Source organism: Salvelinus namaycush, unplaced genomic scaffold (genome assembly GCF_016432855.1).
Source record: "Salvelinus namaycush isolate Seneca unplaced genomic scaffold, SaNama_1.0 Scaffold3130, whole genome shotgun sequence".
In the NCBI taxonomy this organism is placed as follows: Eukaryota; Metazoa; Chordata; class Actinopteri; order Salmoniformes; family Salmonidae; genus Salvelinus; species Salvelinus namaycush.
Window position 1 is genome coordinate 14,507 of NW_024060043.1, and position 14,213 is coordinate 28,719.

At 37.6% G+C, this 14,213-nt stretch overlaps 2 pseudogenes; both read left to right on the forward strand.

Annotated features, from left to right (window-relative positions):
* Positions 1-2,946: 2,946 nt before the first annotated feature.
* Positions 2,947-3,097, forward strand: LOC120039957 (annotated as a pseudogene).
* An 8,775-nt stretch (positions 3,098-11,872) lies between these two features.
* LOC120039953 lies at positions 11,873-12,022 on the forward strand (annotated as a pseudogene).
* The last annotated feature ends 2,191 nt before the right edge of the window (positions 12,023-14,213 follow it).

A 14,213-nucleotide genomic window follows, 5' to 3' on the forward strand; every position in this document is an offset into this window, starting at 1 on the left:
ACATGATTTTATGTTTAGGGTACTGGAAAAATATGGGTTTGGAAATAGAATAATAGGATGGATAAAATTATTATATAGAAAGGCAAAAAGTAGGGTAAAATGTAATGGGGTTTTAACAGATTCTTTTATTCTTGAGAGATCAGTGAGACAGGGGTGCCCTTTATCAGCATTACTGTTTGTTTTATCGGTAGAACCCTTAGCGGCATACCTTAAAAAAGATCATTTTATAAATTGTGTAGAGACTCCGCAAGGAGGTTTTAGTTTAATTCATCAATATGCAGACGATACCACAATAACAGTTAGAGATGAGGAAAGTGTTAAAAGGGTGATGGAGTGTTTTAAAGTATATGAGAAAGCCTCAGGAGCAAAAGTGAATATGGAGAAGTCAGTAATAATGTATGTTGGGAAGATTAATGAGGAGATTTTTCCTTTTAAAATGGTAAATGATTATTTTAAGGTGTTAGGTGTGTTTTTAGGGGTGAAGGAACAGGAAGCTAGGGATATGACATGGAGTGGGGTTATAAACAAAGTTAGGAAGGTGGTAAATATGTGGAGGGGGAGGTCTTTGAAATTAAAAGGGAAAGTAATTGTCATAAATTCATTGTTGATGTCAATTTTTATTTATGTAATGAATGTTTTGGATATGCCAGAATGGGTTTTATCTGAAATGAATAAAATTGTAGTTGATTTTTTATGGGAAGGGAAGGGGGTGAAAATAGCTTTTAAAACTTTGATTGCAGGTTATGAGGAGGGGGGCTTGAAGTTGGTGGATTTAAATGTGAGGAAAACAGCAATTAGAGTCAAAATGGTACGTAAATATTTATATGGGGAATTAGATTATGGATGGAAAAGATTTTTTAAGGAGTATTTGCAGGAGGTTGGGAGGATGGGGGACAATGGTTTATTGATGTGTATGAAAAAGGAAATGTTAGGTAATATACCTTTGTTTTATAGAGAAGTGTTTGAGGCTTGGGGGGAGTTTTTACCAAATATTTATTATGAGTGTACCATTTTAGACAATATTTTAAATCAGCCAATTTTTTTAAATCCCAAGATACAGTATAATAATAAGATGTTGTTTTGTAAATATTTTATGAGGGCTGGGATGAGACAGATTGGGGACATCTTATATGAGGTAATTCCGGGGTTCCTTCCAAGTCAGGCAATATTTGATAATGTGGTTGAAGAAAATGATGAAATAAGTAGAACTACTGTGGAGAACATGTATAAGAGAATATTAGGATGTCTTCCTGGGGAGTGGGGTGTTTTAATAAATAAAGAGGTGGCAACAAGAGCTAGGGGTTTACCGGTTTTATATTATGAAGGTAATGGGAAGAAGCATGATTTGTCAGGTTTGAAAGTTAAAAAAGTTTATGAAAAATGTATTTTAAGAGAGATAAAAACTCCTGCTTCGGAAAAAGTGTGGTCTAGGGTGTTTGCAAATATAGATGTAAAATCAATATGGAAGAATGTAAATGTAAAATATAATTCTATAGAATGTGAAGACAATGATTTTAAAATGAAACATAATAGAATTTTTACGAACGTGGTTTTACATCAAATAAATAGAGATATTAAAAGAGAATGTGATATTTGTGGTACGGGGGTGGAAAATTTTATGCACTTTTTTGTTGAATGTAGTAGATTAGATGAGTTTCATAAGTTTTTAAAGGGGATTTTAGTACAACAGTGGGGAGAAGAGATTGTTGCTGGGGTTGAGTGGAGGAGGTTGTTTCTTTTTGGTTTAACTGGGAAAAGCAAAGTTATTAATTTTAATTTGATGAATTTTGTTCTTAGTCATGCCAGATACGCTGTAAGACTAAGAAGGAATTTGGGACATTATGAAGGGAAAATTGTGAGTGTAGAGGTTTTATTTAGAAGTATGTTAGAGAAAGATATAGAAGTAATATATAAATATGGTGGATGTAATTTTGAAAAATTGTTTGTGTGGGGGAGCAATTTTATTGAAATTGAGTCGAATGGAAAACTTGTTTTTAATTATTAATTGGTTTTGGTGGATGATTGTGTTTCTAATAGGTTTTATTTTATTTTCTTTTTTTGATTTTGTAAAAGGATGAATTGTTCAACCTTTTGATTGTTGATTGAATGTTGTAAATGTTATGTGTTTCTTCATAATAAAAGAAAAAAAAAAAAAAATACGCCCGATCTCGTCTGATCTCGGAAGCTAAGCAGGGTCGGGCCTGGTTAGTACTTGGATGGGAGACCGCCTGGGAATACCAGGTGCTGTAAGCCTTTTGTCCACTAGGGGGTGTGGCATTATTTCATCAGCAACACTGCCTTGTAGTAAGCATTTGATGCTGAATTGACTAAATGCAGCTTCTATGGGCTAGTCTCCCCTGCCCTTTTAATACGATCAAAGTTCCTTGTGTTGTCAGGGAGCAACTGCCTTTTATTTATAAGACAAATAAGAATATTGTTACTGAATGCAGCTTGTGTGTGCTCTGTGCTCCCTCGCCCTGTTCAAATGATCAAAGGAAATAATGCTGGTGAGGAGTGGAACTGGACTGGTGTCTGATGGCCCTGTGTTTTCCATGTTGGAATTACAACCCTTCTTTTATGGAGTAAATCAAAAGCACAAGAGAATCTGAGATGTTATCGATAATAAATCAATTGGTTTCATGCATTTGTCTGTGTGTGTGTGTGTGTGTCTGAATGTGATTGTATTTCGTCATATCGCAAACATTTGTGATATCAGATAGGTTAAGATATTAAAAAGTAATTGGTGATTTTTTCGACAGTGTTGCATGATGGGAATCTAGTGGTTCACTGATATAATCTAGTAAACAAAATAAACTACTTTTTCACCTACTCTGTGTGCAAGTGCATTCCTAAACGGCATTTAACGCAGGTCGATGTGATATGATATTATCAGAACACAAAGTGGTTACCGTTAGCGGAAAATGTTGGCACTGGAGAGACTTGCCTCCACTAAGCAGAAGAGATACCGTGATCAAGAAGGTGGTTCACCCAGTGTGGGGCTCAGCCATTGCACTCTGGCTGTGCTGACCCCTTTGCGAATTTTCCAAATGTGGGAATCTCGATTGCAAAATTTATGGTAGTGGTCGTTTGCGCTTTACCCTGATGTCTTTGTTAATGATAAACCGTTGCTTGGCGGCAGGCTTAAGGATGACTTGAGTCAACTGACTGTGCTTATGGAGATCTTTGAAGTCAGTTGTGAAGGAGACTTTGTGGACCAATCGAAAGGTGGAAACATTTGTTTGTAGCAAAATATTGTTGGCATTTTGTCGAAACATTATGTTGCGAAATGCAGCATTGTATTTATGCCACGCTGGTACTTCAATCAGGAGATAGTTGAGAAGCCACTCTAACCCCCCCCCGGTCATGATGTGTCATGCGCTTCCAATATGAAATTGTCCATACATGCGTTCCTCCTTAGCACAGAACAATGCAATAGGTTTTCAACATCCAGAGCTTTTGTGTATTTATTGTGGCTAGTAGGATAGCTGCATGGGAAACTGTTGCTGATGATGTATTTGTCAGAAGTCATTGTATTTGTCCGTTTTTTCCCACAAGGCTGAAATATGTGCCCTCGCTTTGAAATGTTAGCAAGGTTTGTTTGTATTTCATCCAACTATCTGTGCTAAAAAGTGATGGCTACAGTATATGTAATTTCTTCCACTTTTTGAGTGAGCCAAAGTTCAAGCTGCTTATCTAATTGGTGAGAATGCAATGTCTGTTTATCAGACTCACTTTGACTTTATATGGTGTGCCAAGAGATGTACCTTCGCTTACGGCCATACCAGCCTGAATACGCATTTCCTGATTGGAGAAGTGACGACAGGTGCGAGTTTTGAGCTGTGAGTGAGTGTTTGCTGGAGAGTGTTTGCTCGAGAGCTATTTTTGTTAATTAATTGGTTTTTGCAATATAATTTATTATTTTCTTCAGTTGAATAGTTTAAAGTTTGGTTAGTCTTCCCCCTTGCAGTTTTTCTGCTTGGGGGAGAGCCTTTTTTGGACCCATTTTTTGATATATTATGACGGACAACATGGCAACGACAAACGGAATGGACAAAGACAACGAAAATGCGCAACGGAAGAAAAATGAAGATAAAGAAGGAATGAAATATGGAAAAGAATACACGGTGGCAATTGAGTTGGAAGGAGAAGACAAAGTGACGACAATGGAACTACTAAGAGCAATTAAGGAGGTGTGTGGAGAGGTGGTGGGATGCCGAATGAAAGGAGAAAAGAAGTATGAAGTTACGATGAGGAATGAAAAAGGAAAAGAACGGCTAATGGATGGAATACGAATAAAGGACACCAAGATACTGGCGAGAGATATTAATGTGAAGGAAGTGGTGGTGTCGTTCATGAATCTGCCTGTATACATGGAAGACAGTGCTATATTGGGCAAGCTATGTAGCTGGGGTGTATCAGCAGTCTCTGAAATCAGGAGGAGAGTTTGGCCAGGCACGGATATAGCAGATGGCACGAGATACTGCAAAGTCAAATTCACTGATACTGTGAAATCACTGCCGTACTCTACAAAGTTTGATACGCTTGAAGGTGGAGAGTACTTTAGAGTCATGCATGATAAGCAGGTCAGAGTTTGTAGGCTTTGTATTCAGCCTGGGCATATTGTGAAGGACTGCCCTGAATTTAAATGTTATAAGTGCGGGAAGCAAGGGCATTATGCAAGAGAATGTGTAGGTGGAAAGGAAAGGGCATTTTGCGAAGGATGTCGCATGAGAGCTGACGAGTGCAAATGTGGAGAGGTTGTGAATGAGGAGGGGAGCCAGGATCTTTTTGTGGAGGCTGATGTATCACCCCGAGTAGAAGAAGACGATGGAGGAGAAGACGTGGTGGAGGGAGGAGAGACGGAGAAAAGAAGAGGGGAAAAGATGGAACAGAAGACGGAGGAAATAGGAGGCAGTATGGATTCAGAGATAAGAAGAGGGAGTTTTCAGGAGGAGGACGGGAGTGGGATGGGTGGAGGCACTGGGGACTCACAGTTTTTGGGGGGGGCCTCGGGCTATGTGGGTGCTTCGGAAGGAGGTGAAGTGGAGGGGAGTGGGATGCTGACAACTATACAGGAGACGCAAATGGATACAAGCAGCACAACAGGCACAGGAAAGAAGAATTCGAGTTGGTTGGAAGAGATGGATTTAGAGGCAATTTCAGATTCAGAAGACATGGAAAAGATTGATAGAGCAAGGGTAAGCTACAGGAAGAGGAAAGTGGCGTTGGAGGTGAAAAAGGACGAAAAAGGAAGAAAACATGACAAAAGGTAGAGGAAAATGAGAAAATATATTTTCTTATTATTATTTATTGGAATGGTTAATTGTATGTCAATCAATGCGAATGGTTTAAGAACAATGGAAAAATTTCAAAGAATAGTTAAAATGAAGAATTCGGATATTTTATGCCTGCAAGAAACACATTGGGACAATGTATGTATTTTAGAAGTAAAAAAAATATGGAGAGATTTTATTTTTGTTAACAATGGCAGGGGGAATTCAAGTGGGGTTGCTATTTTATTGAGGAAGGATGTGGTGGATAATGTGAAACAGATATATAATGATAATAATGGGAGGATTTTAATTGTAGATTTTGAATATATGAGTAGGGTTTTTAGAATTATAAATATTTATGCGCCTAATACTGAAATAGAGCGCAAAGATTTATTTTTAGAAATAGGAAAATGGTGTGAGGGAAACTGTATTGTAGTTGGGGATTTTAATGTTAAAATGGATAGACTGGATATGACAAGAGGAGCTATTTTTAGAAGTGATGTATCTAGGGGGGTTTTAAAGAAGATGATGATAGAAAAAGGAATGATTGATATATGGAGGGATGAGAATCCGTACAAGAGAGAATTTTCTAGAAGGCAGGTGGTTTTAGGGGAGTTGAAACAGACACGGATAGATCTGGTTTTAGTAAATGAAGGGTTAAGGAATTTTATGAAGGATATTAAGTATATTTTTACAACTTTTAGTGATCATGCTGGGTTAACATTTTCGGTGGGGTTAGATAGGGAGGGGAAAGGGGGGGGAGTGTGGTGTATGAATGCAAGGTATCTAGGTGATGAGGAATATGGAATACAACTTAAATCTTTGATAGAACATGAAATGGAGGATAAGCAAAAAGGGAATGATAAGTGCCAGTGGTGGGAAAATGTTAAGAAAAAAATAAAAGATTTTAGTATTAGATATGCAAGGAAGAAAAGGAGTAGGATGACAAGAGAAGAAAATTATTTAAGAGCAAAATTGAATGAAGAAATGAGGAAATGTGATATTGATCCTATTTATAATATTGAAAGGTTTTTAGATTTAAAGGCACAATTGAGCAAATGTGAAATAGATAAATGTAAGGGGGCATCTATTAGAAGTAGGGCAAAGTATGTTTTAGAAGGGGAGAAATGTACGTCTTTTTTTCTTGGTTTAGAGAAAACTAAACAGACGAAATCATATATTAGTGAGATAGAAAATGTAAAGGGTGAAGTGGTAAATGATTATGTTGAGATATTAGAAACTGTACAGAATTTTTATAAGGATTTATTTAAGAAAGGGGAGGTGGATGAAGAGTGTGTAAAGGAGATTTTAGGTAGTGTGGATGTGCAAATTGGTGTTGAGGAAAAGCAAATATGTGATAGGAAGATAACAGTGGATGAAGTGAAAGATGCAATTAAGGGATTACAAATAAATAAAAGTCCTGGAGTAGATGGACTAATTGCAGAGTTTTACAAAATGTATGAAAGTTTTTTAGCACCGATTTTAATGGAAGTGTATCAATATATGGAAGATAATAATACTGTTTCAGACTCCATGGTGACAGGACTGATATCGGTTTTATATAAAAATAAGGGGAGCAAAATGAAATTAGAAAATTATAGGCCAATTAGTTTATTAAATTCAGATTATAAGATTTTAGCTAAGATATTGGCGAATAGGATGAAGATGGTTTTAAATGATATTATAGCACCTACACAAAATTATAGTGTGCCTGGAAGAGACATAGCTGATACCATCATTACACTTAGAGATGTGATAAATAAAATGAATAGCGATAAGAGAGGGGGAATTGTTTTAAGTATAGATTTTAATAAAGCTTTTGACAGGGTGGAACATGATTTTATGTTTAGGGTACTGGAAAAATATGGGTTTGGAAATAGAATAATAGGATGGATAAAATTATTATATAGAAAGGCAAAAAGTAGGGTAAAATGTAATGGGGTTTTAACAGATTCTTTTATTCTTGAGAGATCAGTGAGACAGGGGTGCCCTTTATCAGCATTACTGTATGTTTTATCGGTAGAACCCTTAGCGGCATACCTTAAAAAAGATCATTTTATAAATTGTGTAGAGACTCCGCAAGGAGGTTTTAGTTTAATTCATCAATATGCAGACGATACCACAATAACAGTTAGAGATGAGGAAAGTGTTAAAAGGGTGATGGAGTGTTTTAAAGTATATGAGAAAGCCTCAGGAGCAAAAGTGAATATGGAGAAGTCAGTAATAATGTATGTTGGGAAGATTAATGAGGAGATTTTTCCTTTTAAAATGGTAAATGATTATTTTAAGGTGTTAGGTGTGTTTTTAGGGGTGAAGGAACAGGAAGCTAGGGATATGACATGGAGTGGGGTTATAAACAAAGTTAGGAAGGTGGTAAATATGTGGAGGGGGAGGTCTTTGAAATTAAAAGGGAAAGTAATTGTCATAAATTCATTGTTGATGTCAATTTTTATTTATGTAATGAATGTTTTGGATATGCCAGAATGGGTTTTATCTGAAATGAATAAAATTGTAGTTGATTTTTTATGGGAAGGGAAGGGGGTGAAAATAGCTTTTAAAACTTTGATTGCAGGTTATGAGGAGGGGGGCTTGAAGTTGGTGGATTTAAATGTGAGGAAAACAGCAATTAGAGTCAAAATGGTACGTAAATATTTATATGGGGAATTAGATTATGGATGGAAAAGATTTTTTAAGGAGTATTTGCAGGAGGTTGGGAGGATGGGGGACAATGGTTTATTGATGTGTATGAAAAAGGAAATGTTAGGTAATATACCTTTGTTTTATAGAGAAGTGTTTGAGGCTTGGGGGGAGTTTTTACCAAATATTTATTATGAGTGTACCATTTTAGACAATATTTTAAATCAGCCAATTTTTTAAATCCCAAGATACAGTATAATAATAAGATGTTGTTTTGTAAATATTTTATGAGGGCTGGGATGAGACAGATTGGGGACATCTTATATGAGGTAATTCCGGGGTTCCTTCCAAGTCAGGCAATATTTGATAATGTGGTTGAAGAAAATGATGAAATAAGTAGAACTACTGTGGAGAACATGTATAAGAGAATATTAGGATGTCTTCCTGGGGAGTGGGGTGTTTTAATAAATAAAGAGGTGGCAACAAGAGCTAGGGGTTTACCGGTTTTATATTATGAAGGTAATGGGAAGAAGCATAATTTGTCAGGTTTGAAAGTTAAAAAAGTTTATGAAAAATGTATTTTAAGAGAGATAAAAACTCCTGCTTCGGAAAAAGTGTGGTCTAGGGTGTTTGCAAATATAGATGTAAAATCAATATGGAAGAATGTAAATGTAAAATATAATTCTATAGAATGTGAAGACAATGATTTTAAAATGAAACATAATAGAATTTTTACGAACGTGGTTTTACATCAAATAAATAGAGATATTAACCTTTACCGAACCTCAACCCCGTATCCGGGATCACCCCCCACCCCCCACACACTGATTAGCATAGCTAGCATAGCTTCACAAGTAGATAGTAGCATCTAAATATCATTAAATCACAAGTCCAAGACACCAGATGAAAGATACAGATCTTGTGAATAAAGCCACCATTTCAGATTTTTAAAATGTTTTACAGGGAAGACAAAATATGTAAATCTATTAGCTAAACACGTTAGCAAAATACACCACTATTCTAACTCCATCAGTTTCTTACTCCTTCAGGTGCTATCACCAATTCGGCTCAACTAAGATATTGATAGCCAATAACCTATAAAAAAAACCATCAGATGACAGTCTGATAACATATTCATGGTATAGGATAGTTTTTGTTAGAAAAAAGTGCATATTTCAGGTAGAAATCACAGTTTACAATTGCACCGACCATCACAAATCGACTAGAATTACTAGATAGAGCAACGTGTATGACCAATTTACTCATCATAAAACATTTCATAAAAATAGACAAAGCATAGCAATGGAAAGACCCAGTTCTTGTGATTTCAGACCATATTTCAGATTTTCTAAGCGTTTTTCAGCGAAAACACAATAAATCGATAAGTTAGCATACTACATGTGCAAACGTTACCAGAGCATCGATTCCAGCCAAAGAGCGCTATAACGTCAACATCGCCAAAAGATATTAATTTTTTCACTAACCTTCTCAGAATTCTTCCGATGACACTCCTGTAACATCATTTTACAACATACATATACAGTTTGTTCGAAAAGGTGCATATTTAGCCATACAAAACCGTGGTTACACAATAAAAATACTAGGAAATCAAGCCTCAATATGTCTGACGTCATCTATCAGAGTGATCTAGTTTAATTGAAAGCTAATCATATACTTGACTAAAAAATACAGGGTTGACAGGAATCGAAAGACAAATTAGTTCTTAATGCAACCGCTGATTTACATTTGTAAAATTATCCTTACTTTTCAATACAGGGTTCGCCAAGTGAAGCTACACCAAACAAAATGGCGAAATATGCGTTTAAAATATTTCGACAGAACAACAATTTATCATATTAAATATTGCTTACTATGAGCTGTTCTTCCATCATATTCTTGGGCAATGTATCCTTTCTATGTTATAAACGTCTTTTGGTCGATAGATGTCCTCTGTCCTTCGAAATATCCACTAACGATCGAACGGGACCACAAAACGTGTCCAAAGTTTCAGAGTGCACAACAAAGAAATTCCTCAAAATCGCACTAAACGGATATAATTTCCTATAAAACGGTTTAAATTAACTACCTTATGATGTTTCTAAGTCCTATATCGAATTAAATTACAGACGGATACATTTCAAGTTGATAACCGAGCCTGTGAAAATGGCGTCCGGAGGTCCCTTCCTGCGTAAGGGCGAGCGTCGAAAGGGGGGCTACTCTCACTCCTTGGTCTTTTATAACCTCTGAGAGCTACGGAGAAGGCCCATTCCACTTCTCATTGGTTACTGACATCCAGGGGAAGGCGGGTGCAGTTCGTGTCGTTCCATAGGATAGACAGAGACCTTAAAAACTGATCTGAAACCAGAGCTTCGCTCTCAGACCTTTCACTGTCTGTCATGGATTTCGCTGTAGAAAGAGTTCTGGGTCACCCACAGACATCATTCCAACTTTGTATGAAACTAGAAAGTGTTTTCTTTCCAATAGAATTAATAATATGCATATTGTACGAGCAAGAATTGAGTACTAGGCAGTTTAATTTGGAGACGACAAAATGCTAATTCGGAACAGCACCCCCTGTAGTCGCAAGAAGTTAAAAGAGAATGTGATATTTGTGGTACGGGGGTGGAAAATTTTATGCACTTTTTTGTTGAATGTAGTAGATTAGATGAGTTTCATAAGTTTTTAAAGGGGATTTTAGTACAACAGTGGGGAGAAGAGATTGTTGCTGGGGTTGAGTGGAGGAGGTTGTTTCTTTTTGGTTTAACTGGGAAAAGCAAAGTTATTAATTTTAATTTTATGAATTTTGTTCTTAGTCATGCCAGATACGCTGTAAGACTAAGAAGGAATTTGGGACATTATGAAGGGAAAATTGTGAGTGTAGAGGTTTTATTTAGAAGTATGTTAGAGAAAGATATAGAAGTAATATATAAATATGGTGGATGTAATTTTGAAAAATTGTTTGTGTGGGGGAGCAATTTTATTGAAATTGAGTCGAATGGAAAACTTGTTTTTAATTATTAATTGGTTTTGGTGGATGATTGTGTTTTTAATAGGTTTTATTTTCTTTTCTTTTTTTTGATTTTGTAAAAGGATGAATTGTTCAACCTTTTGATTGTTGATTGAATGTTGTAAATGTTATGAGTTTTTTCATAATAAAAGAAATAAAATAAAAATACTCCCGATCTCGTCTGATCTCGGAAGCTAAGCACTGTCGGGCCTGGTTAGTACTTGGATGGGAGACCGCCTGGGAATACCAGGTGCTATAAGCCTTTTGTCCACTAGGGGGTGTGGCATTATTTCATCAGCAACACTGCCTTGTAGTAAGCATTTGATGCTGAATTGACTAAATGCAGCTTCTATGGGCTAGTCTCCCCTGCCCTTTTAATACGATCAAAGTTCCTTGTGTTGTCAGGGAGCAACTGCCTTTTATTTATAAGACAAATAAGAATATTGTTACTGAATGCAGCTTGTGTGTGCTCTGTGCTCCCTCGCCCTGTTCAAATGATCAAAGGAAATAATGCTGGTGAGGAGTGGAACTGGACTGGTGTCTGATGGCCCTGTGTTTTCCATGTTGGAATTACAACCCTTCTTTTATGGAGTAAATCAAAAGCACAAGAGAATCTGAGATGTTATCGATAATAAATCAATTGGTTTCATGCATTTGTCTGTGTGTGTGTGTGTGTGTCTGAATGTGATTGTATTTCGTCATATTGTAAACATTTGTGATATCAGATAGGTTAAGATATTAAAAAGTAATTGGTGATTTTTTCGACAGTGTTGCATGATGGGAATCTAGTGGTTCACTGATATAATCTAGTAAACAAAATAAACTACTTTTTCACTACTCTGTGTGCAAGTGCATTCCTAAACGGCATTTAACGCAGGTCGATGTGATATGATATTATCAGAACACAAAGTGGTTACCGTTAGCGGAAAATGTTGGCACTGGAGAGACTTTTCCTCCACTAAGCAGAAGAGATACCGTGATCAAGAAGGTGGTTCACCCGGTGTTGGGCTCAGCCATTCCACTCTGGCTGTGCTGACCCCTTGCGAATTTTCCAAATGTGGGAATCTCGATTGCAAAATTTATGGTAGCGCTTGTTTGCGCTTTACCCTGATGTCTTTGTTAATGATAAACCGTTGCTTGGCGGCAGGCTTAAGGATGACTTGAGTCAACTGACTGTGCTTATGGAGATCTTTGAAGTCAGTTGTGAAGGAGACTTTGTGGACCAATCGAAAGGTGGAAACATTTGTTTGTAGCAAAATATTGTTGGCATTTTGTCAAAACATTATGTTGCGAAATGCAGCATTGTATTTATGCCACGCTGGTACTTCAATCAGGAGATAGTTGAGAAGCCACTCTAACCCCCCCCCGGTCATGATGTGTCATGCGCTTCCAATATGAAATTGTCCATACATGCGTTCCTCCTTAGCACAGAACAATGCAATAGGTTTTCAACATCCAGAGCTTTTGTGTATTTATTGTGGCTAGTAGGATAGCTGCATGGGAAACTGTTGCTGATGATGTATTTGTCAGAAGTCATTGTATTTGTCCGTTTTTTCCCACAAGGCTGAAATATGTGCCCTGGCTTAGAAATGTTTGCAAGGTTTGTTTGTATTTCATCCAACTATCTGTGCTAAAAAGTGATGGCTACAGTATATGTAATTTCTTCCACTTTTTGAGTGAGCCAAAGTTCAAGCTGCTTATCTAATTGGTGAGAATGCAATGTCTGTTTATCAGACTCACTTTGACTTTATATGGTGTGCCAAGAGATGTACCTTCACTTACGGCCATACCAGCCTGAATACGGCCATCCTGATTGGAGAAGTGACGACAGGTGCGAGTGTCTGAGCTGTGAGTGAGTGTTTGCTGGAGAGTGTTTGCTCGAGAGCTATTTTTGTTAATTAATTGGTTTTTGCAATATAATTTATTATTTTCTTCAGTTGAATAGTTTAAAGTTTGGTTAGTCTTCCCCCTTGCAGGTTTTCTGCTTGGGGGAGAGCCTTTTTTGGACCCATTTTTTGATATATTATGACGGACAACATGGCAACGACAAACGGAATGGAAAAGGACAACGAAAATGCGCAACGGAAGAAAAATGAAGATAAAGAAGGAATGAAATATGGAAAAGAATACACGGTGGCAATTGAGTTGGAAGGAGAAGACAAAGTGACGACAATGGAACTACTAAGAGCAATTAAGGAGGTGTGTGGAGAGGTGGTGGGATGCCGAATGAAAGGAGAAAAGAAGTATGAAGTTACGATGAGGAATGAAAAAGGAAAAGAACGGCTAATGGATGGAATACGAATAAAGGACACCAAGATACTGGCGAGAGATATTAATGTGAAGGAAGTGGTGGTGTCGTTCATGAATCTGCCTGTATACATGGAAGACAGTGCTATATTGGGCAAGCTATGTAGCTGGGGTGTATCAGCAGTCTCTGAAATCAGGAGGAGAGTTTGGCCAGGCACGGATATAGCAGATGGCACGAGATACTGCAAAGTCAAATTCACTGATACTGTGAAATCACTGCCGTACTCTACAAAGTTTGATACGCTTGAAGGTGGAGAGTACTTTAGAGTCATGCATGATAAGCAGGTCAGAGTTTGTAGGCTTTGTATTCAGCCTGGGCATATTGTGAAGGACTGCCCTGAATTTAAATGTTATAAGTGCGGGAAGCAAGGGCATTATGCAAGAGAATGTGTAGGTGGAAAGGAAAGGGCATTTTGCGAAGGATGTCACATGAGAGCTGACGAGTGCAAATGTGGAGAGGTTGTGAATGAGGAGGGGAGCCAGGATCTTTTTGTGGAGGCTGATGTATCACCCCGAGTAGAAGAAGACGATGGAGGAGAAGACGTGGTGGAGGGAGGAGAGACGGAGAAAAGAAGAGGGGAAAAGATGGAACAGAAGACGGAGGAAATAGGAGGCAGTATGGATTCAGAGATAAGAAGAGGGAGTTTTCAGGAGGAGGACGGGAGTGGGATGGGTGGAGGCACTGGGGACTCACAGTTTTTGGGGGGGGCCTCGGGCTATGTGGGTGCTTCGGAAGGAGGTGAAGTGGAGGGGAGTGGGATGCTGACAACTATACAGGAGACGCAAATGGATACAAGCAGCACAACAGGCACAGGAAAGAAGAATTCGAGTTGGTTGGAAGAGATGGATTTAGAGGCAATTTCAGATTCAGAAGACATGGAAAAGATTGATAGAGCAAGGGTAAGCTACAGGAAGAGGAAAGTGGCGTTGGAGGTGAAAAAGGACGAAAAAGGAAGAAAACATGACAAAAGGTAGAGGAAATGAGAAAT